Below are 19,341 nucleotides of genomic sequence, written 5' to 3'. Positions count from 1 at the left end.
AGCACACAAATATGCTTACGAATGAGAAAAGCATGTTTGCATTGTCTGCCAGTATGAACATTGATAGTATGCAACGTGAGGTTAAAATGAAAAAGAGATATAAACTGAAGGGTATGGCACACACAGGAAAACCCACAGCATTCCTCATTGTTAACTGTCATAATTGTGGAGGCAGTCATGAACCTAAATGAGAGAAGTGCTTAGATTTTGGTCACCAATGTCATAAATGTAAAACGTGGAATCATTTCAAATGGCTTTGGAAGTCTAAAGTGGCACATACTTTTATTAAAAGAGAGCATCTGAAAAAGCAAGTTGATCAAATAGAAAGCTGCAAGCAAACTTTTTATGTTGATGGTGTCTCTGTGACTGATGAAACTGTTAATACAGTAGACTATCAATTTTTGGCAAAGAGCGAAATATTTTGTAGTGTACTGATTAATGGGAAACCTGCTGAGCTGAAAGTAGATACTGGATCAAAGTGCAACGTTATGTAAGCAGAAATTTTTATAGTTTCATAGTATAGTACTAGGCTATCTGCCCTAGGGCATTTATAAGCCTAGCCAAAGTGTATGTGGCTTTCGCCACCCCATGTAATGATACAAAAGTGTACAATTTAAATTAAATTTAGTTTACTGTGCCTCTATCTAGCAATGACACAGAGATGACCCCCGGGGTAAACCTACGATCACCCATCCATTCATCCAGATTTCTCTTGAAGAGAGTCAGTGAGGGGCTCTGCCTAACATGGACAGGTATCCTGTTCCAGAGTGCGGAAAGCCTCTGGGTTATGAATCTGTCCCTCCAGCATGTCCTATTCATATTTGTGCTGAGGTTTAGATCTTTAGCTCGTGGGTCTGATGGATTTGGATTTTTTGAGGTGGAGCATGTCCATTAATTCTGAATTGGACATGGCCTTGTACGTAAGGCACAGATCACCTCTGAGCAGGCGGTATGCTACTGAATAGAGCTGGAGCTTTTTCAGTCTGGCAGCATATGACATATGCTGGAGACCCTTGATCCTCTTGGTAAGGTACTTTTGGGGTCTCTCCAGCTGCTGCAGGTACCGGGTGAGGTACATACCAAATGGGGCATTGTACTCAATCATAGGCCTGATAAGGGAGGAATATAAGGGTACAATGACATCCTTTGATTTGGATGTGAATCCCTTCATGATAAGGTGGGCAAGGTAGAAGGTCTTTCTAACCACTTTGGCGACGTGGGTGTCAAATGAGAGGTCACTGTCAACCTGGGTCCCTAGGTCTCTGATTACTTTTTCCGTACTTAATGGATTACCACCTATGTGGTAATTTGTGGGTACTTTGTTTTTTTCCAAAGGGGATGACTATACATTTTTTGGCATTTAGTTTAAGGCCATGACTCTGGCACCAGTCATCTGTTTCTGTGAGGCCCTTCTGGAGGATGCATGTGTCACCTGGTGTGTTGACTATGGCACCTAATTTGCAGTCGTCTGAGAACTTTGTCAGCCACAACCCCCCTATGTTTGCCTGCACATCTGAGAAATAAATGCCGAACAAGAGGTGTCCCAAGACAGAGCCCTGTGGGACTCCACTTGTGACTGGCTTAGAGTCTGACATAGCTCCAGCTATTCAGACTTTGTGGGTTCTGTCCTTTAGCCAGTTTGCAACCCATCTTGTGACAAACGGGTTTACATTTAAGCTGTTGAGCTTGTCGATGATGACTGAGTGGGGTATTGTGTCGAAGGCTTTTGCCAGATTCAGGTAGGCTGTATGAACCATTTTGCCTTCATCGATGGCTCTAGTGACTGTTTCAAAAAAGTCCACCAGGTTTAAAAGACAGGATCTGCCTTTTACAAAGCCGAATTGGGTAGGGTCAATTGTCTGTAGGTCCCCGATGTCTTTGTTTATGAGTGAACTAAACCAGAACCAAAGAACAGGACCAAGAACAAATTCAACTGCCACGAAGCTGACACCACAAGATTCGAGTAAATCCAAAAAACTGGTCTTTATTTGCAGAAAAAACACCACACCAAAGTCACGTATCACAAGTGCTTTCGCTAGGATATTCCTAGCTTTGTCAAGTTGCTGAAACATTCTGAAACATCAGCTTAAATAGCTGCTTGTGTTAAATTAAGCAATCATGATGCAATTAAAAGACTGATTAATTGCCATTCATTTAGTTAGGGAACCTGCCTATCAAATACATAAAAAATTATATTAACAATTCAAATAATATTACATAGCATGATTCCCTACAATTAAAAAACTTACCATTACATATCCTATCTCATATTAAATTAAAAAATTGTACTATGTACATTTAAAATTTTGTTAAACCAATTAAAATAACACATTGAGTGTACTACTACTTATACTATCAAAACTTTGCCAAATTGCATGCTTATGAGTAAAAGTTCACAATAAACATATCAAAAATGCATAAAAGAGCAGGTAACAAATGGGTGAGGAAAGCGTGTGTATGGGCAGATGGTCCCCTTGCCTATACTACTAAATCCCCCTAGCAATATCTTTAAATATATAGGTGCTATTACAAGTGGGCTGTGCTCATAATCTGGCCCTTCTTAATTTTAAAATTGGTTTTATACTGATGGTATCATTTAACCCAGGCCAGTTTGCTGCATTTAATTTAAGCTGCCACACTAGCTCCCTATATTCTAGGGTGGTTTCCCAGTCTCCCCCTCTTGAATCGCGATTTACCTGCTCAAGAATCATAAATTTAAAATTGTGGTTCGGACATTCAAGGGAATGCTTGTAAAGGGCATTGGTTTCCTTATTTTTAGCTATCTCATAAAAATGCTCATACATTCTCCTCTTAATTTCCCTTTCTGTCTTCCCTACATAAAAACGTTTACAAAACATGCACACCACTAAATAAACCACACCTTTTGAATTACATGTAAAATACGTGGGAGAGTCAATTCTCATCTTTCTAGAAGGTAAATATATACCTTTACCATTCAGAATTGCATGGCATTGTTGACATGCTCCACATTTAAATGTGCCAGGTTTTTTTGTTTTTGCGTTCCCTGCACTTTTCTTTCTTTCAAACATCTCTTTCAAATTGACTCCCTTCTTTCTAATAAACCTCGGTTTACTTGGAAGAACATTCTTGAATTCTTCATGTGCTGTCAAAAGTGGCCAAAATTTGCTAATGGTTCTTTCTATGTCCTGTGCCTGACTGCAAAAAGTATATATAAATTTAGGTCCCGTAAGCTCATTGTTTTTTTCTTCTCTAACTAATTGGTCTCTTACAAGCTCTTTGCCCAATAATGGGAAATACAACGTCTCTCTTTTGCTAATCACTTCACTATGCAGAACTTGAAATAAATCCAAAGGGTAACCTCTCTCAAGGAACATTTTTTGTAGTGTCATAACCTCATTTTGGAAATCTTTCTCTGTGCTGCACATCCTTGATGCCCTAATCACCTGACCTTTGAGAATCCCTTTTTTCTGTGCAAAAGGGTGGGCACTATGGAAATGTAAGAACGAATTTGAAAATGAGGGCTTTCGATAAATTTTGGATTGGAAGGTTTTATTACTGTAGTCCTTATATAAATTCACATCTAGATAATGCAATTCATGCAATTCTATTGTGTGAGTGAATTTTAAAAAATTAGTTGAGTTATTAATGTGAGTTAAGAATCCTGATAGCGAGTCATGTGTTCCTCTCCACAGAATACAAATGTCATCCAAGAACCTTCTGTAGAACAATAGGTGCTGGTTCCATGGGGGTATGAATACATTTTCACATTCCCATCTATGAAGAATGATGTTAGCATAGATGGTGGCACAAGGTGCTCCCATGGCCACTCCCTTAAGCTGCTTGAACAATTCTCCGTTGAAAAATACAACATTGTTTTCCAACACTGTACTCATAAGTTCCACAATCAAATTGGTTAAGTTTGAGCTTAGGTTTGTTTCTTTCGTGAAAAATTCACAAAACCATTGCAAACCAATATCGTGAGGTATACTTGGAAATAGATCTTTTATATCAATGGTTACCATCAGTAACTCTGATTCAAAGCTGTTACAAGGAACCTTTTGTAAAAATTCCCAAGAATCCCTACACACATAACTCAACAAATGTGTAAATTTTTTAGCTACATGCTCAATAAATTTTGATAACGGTTCTGTTATGCCTCCGCTTCCTGCCACTATTGGTCTAAATGGCAAGGGGTCAAGCCCTTTGTGCGTTTTAGGAATCCCAAATATTATGGGTGACCTGGGTTTTGAAACATGTAAAAAGTTAAACAACTTTTCATTAATGACACCTTGCCATAAGTAATCATTCAAAGAATACTTAATTTTAGACCAAAAAATATGTACCTCATTTCTAGAGACCGCTGCATATTGGCTATCATCCTGTAACATTTGATAGAGGTGTTCGTCATAGTTGTTCTCATACATAAGCACAATACCCCCCCCCCTTTATCCGGTTTCATCACCCTTATACTTTCATTCTTTAACATTTGAATGAAATCAAACTCTGCTTGCTTAAAATTTGTTTTATCAGTTTGCGTACATTTCAAACTCCTAAGTTCTTCTTCCACCAACTGTTCAAAAAGTTTAATTAGCAAATGCATGGGAGGATTATACAAACTTTTCCTATCCAGTTCAGAGGGTGTACATGTTTGTTGCTTAAATAAGTGCTGCAAGTTAAGACTTCTGGTAAATAACTTAACATCTATCAAAGTGAGGGGTATATTACAGTTTTTTGATGGGACAAAATGCAGGCCTTTTGTAAATACATCAAAGGCAATATCATCAATTACTGCCTCTGTGTAGTTGTAAATAGTGAAGTTAGACTTAGTATATAATGTACATGTTCCATGCTTAGAGCTTGCTATTACTTCATTGGCATTTCTATTTCTTCCTTGAAATTCCATATTCCTACTTCCAACCATGTTTGCTTCCCTTACAATTGAAGTATCAAAAGTCCCCACCATGTTCATGTGTTCCAATGACGTGGCCCTTGCTGCTTCTGCCTCCACCCCACTGCCCTGCCTGGGGGTTGGTGAAAATCCTGCACTGACCCTTTGCGTTCTTTACCAGCCAATCTTTCACTTCTCCTCAGTGGCTCCCCCCCCCCCCAATTATTTGATGTTAAATTTTCTGCATTACTTGTATTCTGAATTTCCACCCTGGGTAGTCTAAATAGGGAATATGCCACCCCCTCCCTATATTCATTCAAATCTCTTTCTAATTTGCGCATTTTTCTGCTAATAACCTTCTTGCAAAATGCATCTACCTCATCAAATGCTTTACTGTAGTCAAGTTTTATTGACAGAAAATTAGAATCAGTAACAATGTTGTTGTTTAATGCATTCAAGTCATTTGTAAGAGCATTCTGTTTCATTTCATATTCTTCTATCATAACAGTTAGCATTTCAACACCCGCCCTGTTAAAGATATCACACAGTTTGAAATAATAGGGTGTTCCCGTTTGCACATTATTGGGAAATTTAAATATTCTCAAGCCTTTTGGGATGCGCTTTAAATTTACGCATTCTTTCAAATAGTCCACCTCAATCTGATTATTTTTCAGGGCATACAGTTTCTTTTTTAGTTCATCAAGTTCATTTTCAATACTAGTTGCTTTGCTGGAATGAACAGTACCTTTATTAAATGAAAATTGCTGCTCCACCCAGCTCGCAAAGCAAAAGTCCTTGCGTTGTTGTCCTTTATCTGTTCTCGAAGCATTATGCCTCTCCATATCATTAGACCTTTCCACTCGACCCGGCCCTTCATTAAAGATTGGCTTTGCATTCGGATTACTGCTAGATCCATTTACAGGACCAGAACCATTGGCACCCGAGCAAGCTCCGCCAAGCCTGCTAGTAGTTTGTGCTGCGTGCTGCTGGTTTAACGCCACTGTATCCGTTTCCAGTTGAGCCCCTTTCAGGAGCTTAGTTATCTCCGTTAAAGCTGCCAGAACACTGTTAAACTCCGCACGAGTTACCGGTGCATCGGAGTCAATATTTTTAAGGATTTCTGGTGTTTCCACCGGATCAAAGGCGTCCGCTTCCGCAGCCATTACGCACTCAGCAAACTAAACCAGAACCAAAGAACAGGACCAAGAACAAATTCAACTGCCATGAAGCTGACACCACAAGATTCGAGTAAATCCAAAAAACTGGTCTTTATTTGTAGAAAAAACACCACACCAAAGTCACGTATCACAAGCGCTTTCGCTAGGATATTCCTAGCTTTGTCAAGTTGCTGAAACATTCTGAAACATCAGCTTAAATAGCTGCTTGTGTTAAATTAAGCAATCATGATGCAATTAAAAGACTGATTAATTGCCATTCATTTAGTTAGGGAACCTGCCTATCACATACATAAAAAATTATATTAACAATTCAAATAATATTACATAGCATGATTCCCTACAATTAAAAAACTTACCATTACATATCCTATCTCATATTAAATTAAAAAATGCCATGCAATTCTGAATGGTAAAGGTATATATTTACCTTCTAGAAAGATGAGAATTGACTCTCCCACGTATTTTACATGTAATTCAAAAGGTGTGGTTTATTTAGTGGTGTGCATGTTTTGTAAAAGTTTTTATGTAGGGAAGACAGAAAGGGAAATTAAGAGGAGAATGTATGAGCATTTTTATGAGATAGCTAAAAATAAGGAAACCAATGCCCTTTACAAGCATTCCCTTGAATGTCCGAACCACAATTTTAAATTTATGATTCTTGAGCAGGTAAATCGCGATTCAAGAGGGGGAGACTGGGAAACCACCCTAGAATATAGGGAGCTAGTGTGGCAGCTTAAATTAAATGCAGCAAACTGGCCTGGGTTAAATGATACCATCAGTATAAAACCAATTTTAAAATTAAGAAGGGCCAGATTATGAGCACAGCCCACTTGTAATAGCACCTATATATTTAAAGATATTGCTAGGGGATTTAGTAGTATAGGCAAGGGGACCATCTGCCCATACACACGCTTTCCTCACCCATTTGTTACCTGCTCTTTTATGCATTTTGATATGTTTATTGTGAACTTTTACTCATAAGCATGCAATTTGGCAAAGTTTTGATAGTATAAGTAGTAGTACACTCAATGTGTTATTTTAATTGGTTTAACAAAATTTTAAATGTACATAGTACAATTTTTTAATTTAATATGAGATAGGATATGTAATGGTAAGTTTTTTAATTGTAGGGAATCATGCTATGTAATATTATTTGAATTGTTAATATAATTTTTTATGTATTTGATAGGCAGGTTCCCTAACTAAATGAATGGCAATTAATCAGTCTTTTAATTGCATCATGGTTGCTTAATTTAACACAAGCAGCTATTTAAGCTGATGTTTCAGAATGTTTCAGCAACTTGACAAAGCTAGGAATATCCTAGCGAAAGCGCTTGTGATACGTGACTTTGGTGTGGTGTTTTTTCTACAAATAAAGACCAGTTTTTTGGATTTAATCGAATCTTGTGGTGTCAGCTTCGTGGCAGTTGAATTTGTTCTTTGTTTATGAGTTCCATAATGATCCTTTCCATAGCTTTGCAGACCAGGCTGGTCAAGCTTATGGGGCGGTAGTTTCCACGGTCTGTAGAGGTGCCACCTTTGTGGAGTGGGACCACTGTAGCTGTACGCCAGTGTTCAGGGACGTATCCTGTAGCAAGGCTAAGATTAAACAGCGTTCTTATGTGCGGGTTTAGCTCCTCTAGGAGTTCACGTAGCACCCAACCCGGGACATCGTCAGGTCCCATGGATGCTGTATTTTTAGCTTTGCTGAGGGCAGCTCTCACCTGGACATCTGAAATTTCAGGGAGGTTGCATTCAGCTGAGATATTTATTTCGTCTTTTGGGGGAGAGGGAGGGGAGAAATTTGCACTATACCTGTCTGCCAGTATGTTGGCAATATCTGTGGGTTAGGTGTATTTTTTGCCATTATGAACTAACGCTGTGCATATCTGAAGGTTTCCGCCCAGGTTTCTAACATAACTGAAGAAGGCCTTGTGATTATCTTTAGTGTCCTTAGCGATTTTTCTCTCGAAGTTGGCCTTTGATGATTTTATTAGCGAACATAGTTTTTTGTTAGTGCTGATCAGGGATGCCTTCCCTTTATGGGATTTTGCTCTGTCTTGCAGTAGCTTCCTTCTCTTGTTATAAAGTTTGTTTATGGCTGGGGTCCACCAGATAGGATGCCTGCCTTTGGTGGAAAGGGTCTTGGTTTTATTTGGGATTGCATGATCCATGCATTCTTGGAGATGCCCATAGAAAGCATTTGTGAAGGATTCAGCAGTGTGGGATGTGGTTTCCACTGGCCCAGGGGGCTTGAAGGATACCATTTCAGTCCTAAGGAGTGTAAAGTCGGCTTTTGAGAAGTTTCTCACTGTGGTCTTTTGTGCTGGGGGTGGAGGTGGGATATGAATATCTAGGGTTATTAGTTTATGGTCTGATCTCACTAGTGAGGGGTATACTTCCGGTGTTGAGCATGTTGTCCCCATGTTTGTGATGATCAGGTCAAGTATATTATTTCCCCTTGTGGGGGAGGTAGCTAGTTGTTCCATCGCATTTGAGTTGATGAATTCCAGGAACCTTTGGGCTAGGGTGCTGGGGCTTGAGTAATGCACCCAGTCTATGTTTGGATAGTTGAAGTCTCCCAATATGATGGTATTTGGTGAGACATTCATATCCTCCAGTGTCTTCAGGAAGGCTGAATGGAGTTCTTGAGATTGCGAGGGTAGTCTGTAGCATGCTACAAGTTGTATAGCAGTTTTGCCTATGGTTAGTTGCACATGGATGGTCTCTGATGCTTCGTGCGTTGCCACTAACCTGGAGGTGTGGGTGTCTTTAATGAATATGGACACTCCCCCTCCTTTTGTGGCTCGGCCCAGGTTTTGGGGCCGAAATGCATGATACGAGGTATAACCTGGTAGGGCTGGGGTGCTATCAGGAGCCTTGAACCAGGTTTCAGTTACTGCACAGACATCGATGCTCTCCATACTGAGGAGTGCTTCGAGAGCCTGCATTTTGAGATTTAGATGTCTGGCATTGAGCAGCATTACCCTTAGTTTTTTCCTTTATTGTTTTCTAAGGTGGTGGGTTTGTCTTTTGAGCCTTGCCTAAAAAAGGCACTATGGGGGTGGCAAGAGACTTAGCCAATATCCGGAAGCCCAGTGGTGACAGGTGCAAGCCGTCCCTTGTGAAGCAGCGTGGCTTGGCCAGCATGTCATCCCAAGCAGACAGACACTGGATCCCCCTAGAATGACATCAGTAATTGAGCCAATTATTAAAGCTGACCATCTTGTCTTTGTATTGTGGCATCATTCTTGGTAAGGGCAAGATGCTGCTCAGGGTCAGGGTCATCCCGGCCTGGGCTACATAACCAGAGAGCTCCTCTATGTCTCTTTTCATGTAGTCCAAGGAGGTACATCTCAGGTCATTCACGCCGGCATGGATAATGACGGAGTCATATTTGTACTTTCTTTGGAGTGACCTGAGTACTTGTGTTATGTGGCGGATCCTAGCTCACGACAGGCAGCTCACCATTACCCTCTCTTTGTTCAGCCTGGTAAGCGGGATGTCAGTGTGTCTGGCTATAGAGTCACCTATTACTAGTGTATCAGGCATGGTGTTTCGCCTTAAGGGCTGTGATTGTTTAGCACACTGACTTTGTGTACTATGTGTTGCTTGTGCAGAGTTATGAGGTGGTGTTTTCTTGGATGTCTGCTTTGGGAGCCTCTGTTGTTTTGGTAAGTTTTTTGTTAGAGCCTCCGAGTATGTCTTTGTGTTACTATGTGTTTGGTTTGCAGTTGTGGTTGGTTTATGTGAGACTGGGTTTGTTGTGTGTGTGGTTACCTTCTCCTCCTGTCTGGTCTTGCTCGTCCTATGTTGAGAGAGTTCAGCCTCCAGTTTGGCTATATAGTTGCATCTTTCACATGTGTTTGTGTTTGTTGGGAGGAGGAGAAGGTTGTCTGTGTACATGAGATAATTGTAACATTGTCTCAGGATTCCCAGATTAACCAGCTGAACTGGAGAGGACATCAGTAATATACCACTCGACATGCCAGAATAGTTTTGCCAAAGTAAAAGCTGGTGAGAAACTTGATTCAGCAAAGCGTGCAAAACTAGTTGCTTATGGTGGTGAAGAGATTCAAACCAAAGGCTCAGTAGTTCTTTCATGCTATTCTGTTGGATACAGCAATAACTTGCAGTTTTACATTGTCAAAAGACACGTGCAGTTATTGTTAGGCCTCAAAGATAGTTTGAAAATGGGACTGATTTCATTTAATAAAGAGATCCACCATATAAGCATGAGTAACAACGATGGTTTTGCACAGAATATTTTTTTGTGAATATGCTGATATTTTCAAAGTCAAGCTGGGTAAACTCCCAGTCATATATTCCATGAAGTTAAACCATGAAGTAAGCCCAGTTGTCAGATCAGCATGGAAGATTCCAGTAGAAATGCAGAGCATAGTAAAAGCAGAACTAGAGAGAATGGTGCATTTAGGTGTAATTACTCCAGCAGAAGAACCAACTGAATGGGTATCCTCCATGGTCATAGCTCATAAGAAAAGCTCAGATGATATTCGAATATTGTTGATCCTCGAGATTTAAACAAGGCTCTCAAATGACAACATCATCTCATGCGTACAGTAGATGAAGTAGCCACTCTCATGTCAAATGCTACTATTTTTTCTGTCTTAGATGTCAAAAGTTCATTTTGGCAAATTTCACTGGATCGCAGATCTTCATTGTTAACCACTTTCAGCAGATCATTTAGTAGATACAGATTTTTGAGAATGCCATTTGGAATCAAGTCTGCCAGTGAATCTTTTCAACAAGTAATGGAACACATTTTTTCAGGTTATCCATGTCATGTTAAAGTAGAAGACATTATTGTAGGGGCAATGGTGAAGTCAAAAATAATAGAAATCTCAGCAAAGTTCTAGACCATGCTCGTGAAGTCAGTCTTAGACTGAATCCTCAGATATGTAAATTTAAGCTAAAGGAAGTTAAATATGTTGGCCATTTTTTACCAGTTTTGGTTTGCAACCAGATCCGTCGAAGCAAACTGCAATTCTTGAGATGCAGTTCCAGACAATGTCACATCTTTGCAACGTTATCTTGGTAAGGTCATCTATTTAGGAATCTTCATCCCAGATTTAAGTGAGCTTTCTGCACCGTTATATGAGTTGACACACAAAAATGTTGACTGGCCCTGGTTGGAACAACACCAAAAAGCATTTGATATCCTGAAACAGAAAATTGCTAGTCCACCCACATTGAGACATTATGATGTTCACAAGCCAGTAACTCTTTAATGTGATGCTTCAAAGTACGGTCTTGGCGCACCGATTCTTCAAGAAGGCATACCAGCAGCCTATGCATCCAGAATTTTAACCCAAACTGAGATGCAGTATGCACAAATACAAAAAAGCTTTTAGCAGTTGTATTTGCATGTTCGAAGTTCAATGATTATATTTATGGAAGACCTATCCAAACAGAGACTGATCACCAACTTCTAGTGACTATTTTGAAAAAAAACAATGCACACAGCCCCAGCACGCTTGCAACATATAATGTTAAAATGACAAAAGTACAATTCCAATATAGTCTACACAAAAGGCAGATAGCTTTACCTTGGTGATGCTTTGCCTCAAGTGCCCATAGAAACAACCTAACAGCATGAAAATGAGAAAGCAAACTTTGAAGTCATGGAAGTAAAAAATGTTTTCATTGTCACATCCTGATGATCATAGAAGTCACACAGCTTCAGACCCAATTCCCCAGATGCTGAAGAATGTTATCAGTCAAGGACAGCCAGAAAGACAAACTTATTTACCACTAGACGTACAGAAGTTTTTTCCTTATAGAGACAAGCTTATGATGGAAGACAGTATCATCATGAAAGGTCTAAAAGTGGTAATTCCAAAATCCTTAAAACAAGAATATATCAAAATCTTGCACCATGGTCACTCAGGAACTGATTCAACCAAAAAAAGGGCAAGAGGCATAGTATTTTGGCCTTCTGTGTCAAAAGATATAGAGAAGGAAATTCTAGCATGTTCAATTTGCAACAGTACTAAACCACATCATTAAAAGAACCACTTCAGCTAAACCAGATTCCTGAATTACCATGGTCGACAGTTGCTACAGATATTTTCAAATGGAATGATCAACATTACTATTAGTACACTCTTATTCAAATTTGTTCGCGATTGACCTATTTCCTAACTTAATGTCCAGTACTGTCATTACAAAATTGAAGAGACATGTTTCTGTACATGGTAGTCCGCACAAAGTCGTTTCTGACAATGGTGCACAGTTTACAAGTCAGCAGTTCAAAAGATTTGCTGAGACATGGGACTTTGTTCATATTACTAGTAGTCCTGAGTATCCACAGTCCAATGGCCTAGCTAAACGTACAGTTCAAAGTGCAAAACATTTGCTGGAGAAATCCAAGAGAGATAATATCGATATTTTTCTTAACTTGCTTAATCTCATAAACATTCCCAGAGATAATTTACTTGGTTCACCTGCTCAGAGATTAATGTCTAGAAATAACAGATCAACTCTCCCTATCAGTAAACAGTAGTTGATACCAAATGCTAAAAACAACAGAGTGGTCAAGGCTCAACTTGAGAAAATGTCAGTCGCAAAAATCTTATTACAATAAAACCAGCAAACTTCTTAGGCCATTGAGAGAAGGAGAACTAGTAAAAATGCTGAGATCTAAAGGATATGACCAAGTGGGACTTGTCAAGCACCTTTGTAAAGAACCGAGATTGTATATTGTGCAATTGGAAGAAATGGATTTCATAAGGAATCGGAAACACTTACTTCCAGTGTCTGAACCAGTGATGCAGCAACTTGCCTGTGACAAAGACTCTAGTTCTCAGAGCATTGCAGTGCATTTTACAGATCCAGAGGACAATGTACTTTCTTTAAAAGATCCTGTTGTAATCCCTGAAGCTCCAGTTGAAAAAGATTCCCCAGAGACTGTCCCTGTTACTAAACTCAGTTCAAACTTCTATATTACTAGGTCAGGTCAAATATCTAGACTAAATTCAAACTACATAGTGACTTGGATGTGAATTTTATTTATCAATATGTTTTCTAGCTTGTGCAAATGTTTTGTCTATTGTTCTCTATTGCATGCCAAATAAATTAAAGAAGGAGGATCTAGAGTGTGTATGTTGATCCTAGTCAGCCACTGTAGCTCGAGAGCATGTCCATATAAGTACTGAGCATGTGCAGGAGCGGTGCTATTTTGTGTAGTCAGCCAGAGTGAAAACATGTATGAATGGAGATGCACATGTGAGAGCATTTGAAGTAATAAATCAGTTAGTTAGCTAAGTAAATGTTCCAGGTTACAACTCCTGATGTGTTTATGTATAATAAAGAATATGAACACATACCCAGCCTCATTGTCTCATTTGAATGCACGAGACAAGCAACAGTCAGAACTGACAAATGCCCTCTATCCACCCTGGTATCAGAGGGGGAAGAGGCAAGAGACACTTTTGCTGGACTTTTGAAAAGACTTCCATCTACTTTTCATAGTCTTTGGTGGAGGTATAGCATAACATCTAAAAGATTTTGCTGATGATGATTCTATGACTCTTCAGTTCTGGCCAGCTTAACAGGATACTTTTCAATCAGTGTAATAACTGATAACCTTGACAGATGCGCAGGTGAATGATGAAAGTATTTTTTTCCTCCATTCTAGTTTTTAGGATGAGGATCTGGAAAGGATTATCTTACCTTATTAGCCTTGTGTTTCTTCTTTCCATCCTGTTCTTGCAGCAGTGAGACTCATTCTGAGCAACAGCTTGTTCTGCTCTAAAGGTTATGAAAGCTGACCTTGAATAAATGCTTAAAATCAAAGCTCTGCTAGGGACAACATCTGAACCATTTAATTCTAAACCATTTCAGTGTATTTATTTTTTCTTTCTCTAATAGCAGTTGGCATACAGGCTTTGCTTTGTCAAAATCAGCAGAAAAAACGTTTTCCGGGCAGGGGGGAGGGCAATAATCTTTTGTCCACATTTATATTTTTTAAGGATTTTGCTCTCTTTATTTAAGTAAAAACAGAAAGCAATTCTGTCTTCAAAAACAGTAAGCACCAACAGTGAAAATCTTAAAAATCACCTTCACAATGAAAAACTGAGCAGACACTTCAGCATAGTAGGACATGAAAGCAATAATAATTCCTAAGGCCAAGGAAAAGATGGTTCCATTAAGTAAAACAGTCAAGAAAAGGTAAAAATGGGAAGGGACAACCTAATCTGACATTAGAAATGACATACAAATGAACAGAAGTAGATATAAACTGAAGGGTTGAACAAACTTGAAATGTTTTACAAAGAAACATACACAACATAGCCTGAGACTATTTCTGTGATGCTTATGATTTCATGTGTGACAAAACAGATCTGGACAGGAAGCTTTGCAGAGTATTGTGGACAGGAGCGGCCTTAGGTCAACTGGTTCCCTAGGCAAAAGGGCTCCATGACGTCCCCCACCACATTACCTGGTGCCCCCATCCTGGTCTACCTACACCAAATAAATACTGGAAAAGCCCCCTAGTAGAGTGGTGCCCTAGGGGGCCACCTAGTTGGCCTATGCCTAAGGCTGGCTATGATTGTGGATAAAAGGGGTGGACTATTAGTCTGTGAAAGTTTTAAGATATCAAGTTGCCTAATGTCTGAATGCATTAATCCTCATGTTAATGAGGATGGATATTCTTATAGCAGATCAATGCATAGCCCTCACCAAATCAGGGACAAATCTCAACAGAATCAGGAAAAAGCCATCAATAATCAGGGACAATTAGGGAAACCCTTGAAATGTTAGTACTAATAACCTGAGACACTGACAGAATAAGACAAATGTGAAGTAATATACATTTTCTGAAGCAAAAGATGTCTATAAATCTAATTATTGTCATTATTTATTAAATATAATGCACCACCTTTTCTACAAAAGTCACAAGTTTTAGGAGGGATTAAAATGGTTAGAGCTAAAATCTGAGTCAAAATCATGGACAGTTGAGAGGTATGGATCAGTGCTTATTCAACACCATTAAACTTTCCACATTTGTTTGAGACTTCACCAAAGTATCTATGGCTAAATTATTATTGCAGTTCTTTATGTGCATAATTTTAAAAATATGCTTTGACAAATAAATGTTTTAGGGGGAATTTAATAAAGCCTACATGGACTTTTTTTTCCATGTAGGCATTGTGGCATACTGTTTACATGAAAGTAAGCAGGTGTGTGGTCCAGGAAACAGAGCATGAGCGTGCCAACACAGACATATCCATGGCATGCAAATAACCTCATAAGCAGGTGAATTGCATGCAAATGAGGGAGGTGGAGTGATCCAGCAAGCAGATAGGCAGTCCTCCAGACCTTATGTTGATGTCCATAGTGTACATGGAAAAAGTCTGTGCACAGGGTGTAAAACAGACAACAGGGGCTGTAAAAGTGCAGTTAGATTGGCAGAAATAACATAGCAGACACAGATAAGTGTAAAACTAGCCACCCTGTGTCCAAAACCGTATGGAAAATAATTTAAATTAAGTTTATTTTTTTTAATAATCTGAGTATGTTTGCATGGTGTGCCACACTGCACAAACATGCTTTTAAGAAAAAAATAAATAAATAAAAAATAGAGTAAAACCCAAAGTTATTAGTATGCGACAGTAATGTATTATAGGACCCTGTGTGGAGTATCTACAATAGTGGAATAGTTCTGTTGCTAAGGAAGCAAGGCCTGGAACCGTGTTCTTTCCAGGTTGTGTGCACAGATCTCTATGCAAATGAACTGGGGTTACTGAATAGCACAAATAGATATCCATGTCCGCAGATCCCATCCATGTAGGCACAGAATCATGTTGGTGTCCACAGAAGAGGTAGCTGACATCAAAGGGGCAAGTGTCTGAGGACTTGTAAGCTCATTGGAGCTCAGCGGCACGTGTTTACATGGTGCAACACTTTGCTGAGCAGGGTGTGTGTACAGTGTCTGGTAAGCTTTGTTTATCTATGGGGTGCATGCTTCACATGTTTGAGTATGTTTGCACGGTGCACCTACGTGCTGAGAGTGACCTTTCATGGGGCCTGTACACTGAGTGATGAGCACTGTTTACCTTTGTGGCATGTTTGCATGGCACGCCGCAGTGCTGAGTGAGGAAGGCTGTCCAAAAAAAAAAAAATTGGCTGAGAAAGGCAATGATATCTTAATTACTGATGACCCCTATTTAACCTAAACTAGAGCCATTAACAGTCCTTAATGATGTACTTGGCAGGTGGAATAAATCATAGGTAGCCAATCACAAAGGCTGCACCTACAGCAGAGCACTATAAAGGTTGCATACACCCTACAATCTGATTTCACCTCCATATTCTGCACCAGTGGAGTACAGACTTGTGAGATTTAACTGAAGGAATGCTATGGGCTGCTGCAGGTCTGCTACATCTGTATTTGCTAGATGCTGAGGTCAAGGCTGCTGCTGCTGCTGCTGCTGACAATAGGCCTAGGGCTAGACTGAGAAGGAGAAGAGTGTTCAGGCCCAGGGTATCCTTCCAGGATCTACATGACCTGGAGATTGTAGAGAGCTACAGGGTGGACAATGACATACTACTAGAACTCATTGAGCTCTGCCGACCTCAGCTCAGACCCAGAGCCAATGCAGGGGAACCCATCCCAGTGGAAACAAAGGTATGTGTAGCTCTTAGGATACTAGCTAAAGGTAGTTTCCAAAGATGAACTGGGGACATGATGGGGGTCTCACAGGCATCAGCATCCAGGGTACTCCAGTTCCTGGATGCCATGCTACAACATGCCAGTGAGCACATTTATTTTCCCCTCACTCCTGAGGCAAGGGCCAGCAGTATGCAACACTTCTACCATGTAGCACACTACCCTGAGATACTGGGTGCCATAGAGTGCACTCATGTACACATCAAGGCTGCACCCATTGAGGAGGGTAGAATCTAAATCAGCTGCAAGGGGTATCACTCCATCAACTGCCAGGTCATGTGCAATGCCCAGGACATTATTATGAACCTGTGTGCTGGCAACCCTGTCAGTTATCATGACTCCCATATCTGGCATGCATCACAGCTGTACCAGATATTTGCTAGGCGGGACATCCCACACAGCCACTTACTGGGGGATGCTGGCTACACACTGGAACTATGGATGATGACACCCATTAGAAATGCATACACACCCAGAGAAGAGCACATGCACAAGCTAGACATCATAGAGCATGTGTTTTGGCTGCTGAAATCATGGTTCCAGTGCCTCGATATATCTGATGGAGCCCTGCAGTACTCTCCAGCCACATATGCCCAGATGTTCACAGTATGTGCCATGCTACGCAATATGATTTTCTGGAAACAGCTGCTGCAGGATCAGCAAAGGGAAGGGATACACAGTTCCCCACCAGTGCCTAGGTCACCACATCCACACCCACAGGGGGACTCCGAGGGGGGGAACCCCTAAGGTTGCCCCTGTAGGCAGACATAGGCATGCCCAGTATGCCCTGGCCTTAGCCAAGAGACAATGCATAACACATGCACTGACACCTTAGGGCCCTAGGGACTGACACCTTACTCCGACTCGCATGCATATTAGTAAAATTGATGCCGGCCAGCCCACACAACCGGTATCTAACCATGTATTGGCTGTGTACTGTTTGCATCAGACAGAGTCAACCCCAAACTACAGGTGTGTCAACTGCTGCATTCACAACATAAGTCACTCTCCTATTCACCACATGTAAGGGGTACTAGAATATGGTAGCAGATGTATGGACCTGCGACATGTATGCAAATGAATATAGCGGGCTACTGGGCTACTTGGAGAGATCTAACAGCCACTTGGGACAACAGGTACTCTGTCCAATAGTATGTGCTCCATAATATGCACTAGGTCACATCCCTGAAAAATCCACTACATTAGTCAAGGGAGATGGCAAACAGTAGGGTCACACGACAGTCACACAACTGTCTATGCCAGCAGAGCATGGACTATTTGGCCCCCCTCCCAACACATCAGTGTACCCATACAACTGCTGTAATAGTAAATCTGCAATGATATATCAGCAGACCAGTCAATTCTAGGGCTGTGACATAGAACCTGGCCACACGTTCTATGTCTCACGTAACACAGGGTTGACAATGTATGTCTGATTTCTGTTGATTGTGTGATGAATGATGCATCCTTGTCTGGCAGCCTGTGTGGCTCAGTAGGCTAGGAAAATTAGCATGGGTTCATAGGTTCATAGGTATGTACTAGGCTAATGGCCCCGGAACCTTTGCACGCCTAGCCCATAAGATTACCCTGGCATCGTGCCACCTGACCTTAGTTACTAGTACCTCTGTCGAGTAGAGCCACTGGAGTGATCCCCAGGGTGAATTTTCTATTTCCCATCCACTCATCAAGATTTCTGTTGAAGAGAGTCAGTGAGGTGCTCTGCTTAACATGTATGGGAAGTCTATTCCGTAGCACGGGCAGTCTCTGGGTTATGAACCTGTCCCTCCAGCATGTTCTGTTGATTGTGGTAATGAGGTTGAGGTCTCTGGAGCATGTGGTGCAGAGGGATTGGGATTTCTTTAGATGTAGCATTTCTAACAGAGCTGGGTCCGACATGGCTTTGTAAGTCAAGCAGAGATTGCCTCTAAGTAGGCAATATGAGACAGAGAATAGTTGGGGTTTTTTTGAGTCTGTCCATACAGGACAAGTGTTTGAGGCCTAGAATCCTCTTTGTGAGGTACTTTTGCAGCCTCTCCAGTTGTTGCAGGTGTCTAGTGAGGTACATGCCAAATGGGGCATTGTACTCGATGATTGCCTAATGAGGGAAGAGTAGAGGGAGACATTGACTTCTTTCTTCCTGGATGCAAAACCCTTAGTAATGAGATGTGCACCATAGAAGGACTTTCTGACCACAGTGGCAATGTGGTGGTCAAAAGAGAGGTTGCGGTCAACCTGTGTTCCCAGATCTCTTATAACGCCTTCTGTGTTCAGTGGACTACCATTGATGTGATAATTCAAGGGAACCGGGTTTTTCCCAAGGGGGTGACAACACATTTTTTGGCATTGAACTTAAGACCATGGTTCTGACACCAGTTGTTGGTCTCAGTGAGGCCTTTCTGTAGGATGTCAACATCACTTGGGGAGTTAATAACAGCTAAAACCAGTAAGGAGATGAATAAGCGAACAATAAATGCCCAAACCAAATCCCTTGTTTTTTGGCTTTCGAATAAAGGGATTTGGATAACTTTGGGATTTACTTTTATCTTCACGGTCTCATTCCCTCATTTGGTTTCTCCAAAGCGAACCTTGTTTTTGAGTTA

The sequence above is a fragment of the Protopterus annectens genome, chromosome 10.part0 (assembly GCF_019279795.1).
Source record: "Protopterus annectens isolate FY-2018-M chromosome 10.part0, PAN1.0, whole genome shotgun sequence".
Classification (NCBI taxonomy): Eukaryota; Metazoa; Chordata; order Ceratodontiformes; family Protopteridae; genus Protopterus; species Protopterus annectens.
Note: the sequence above shows the minus strand (reverse complement) of the source record.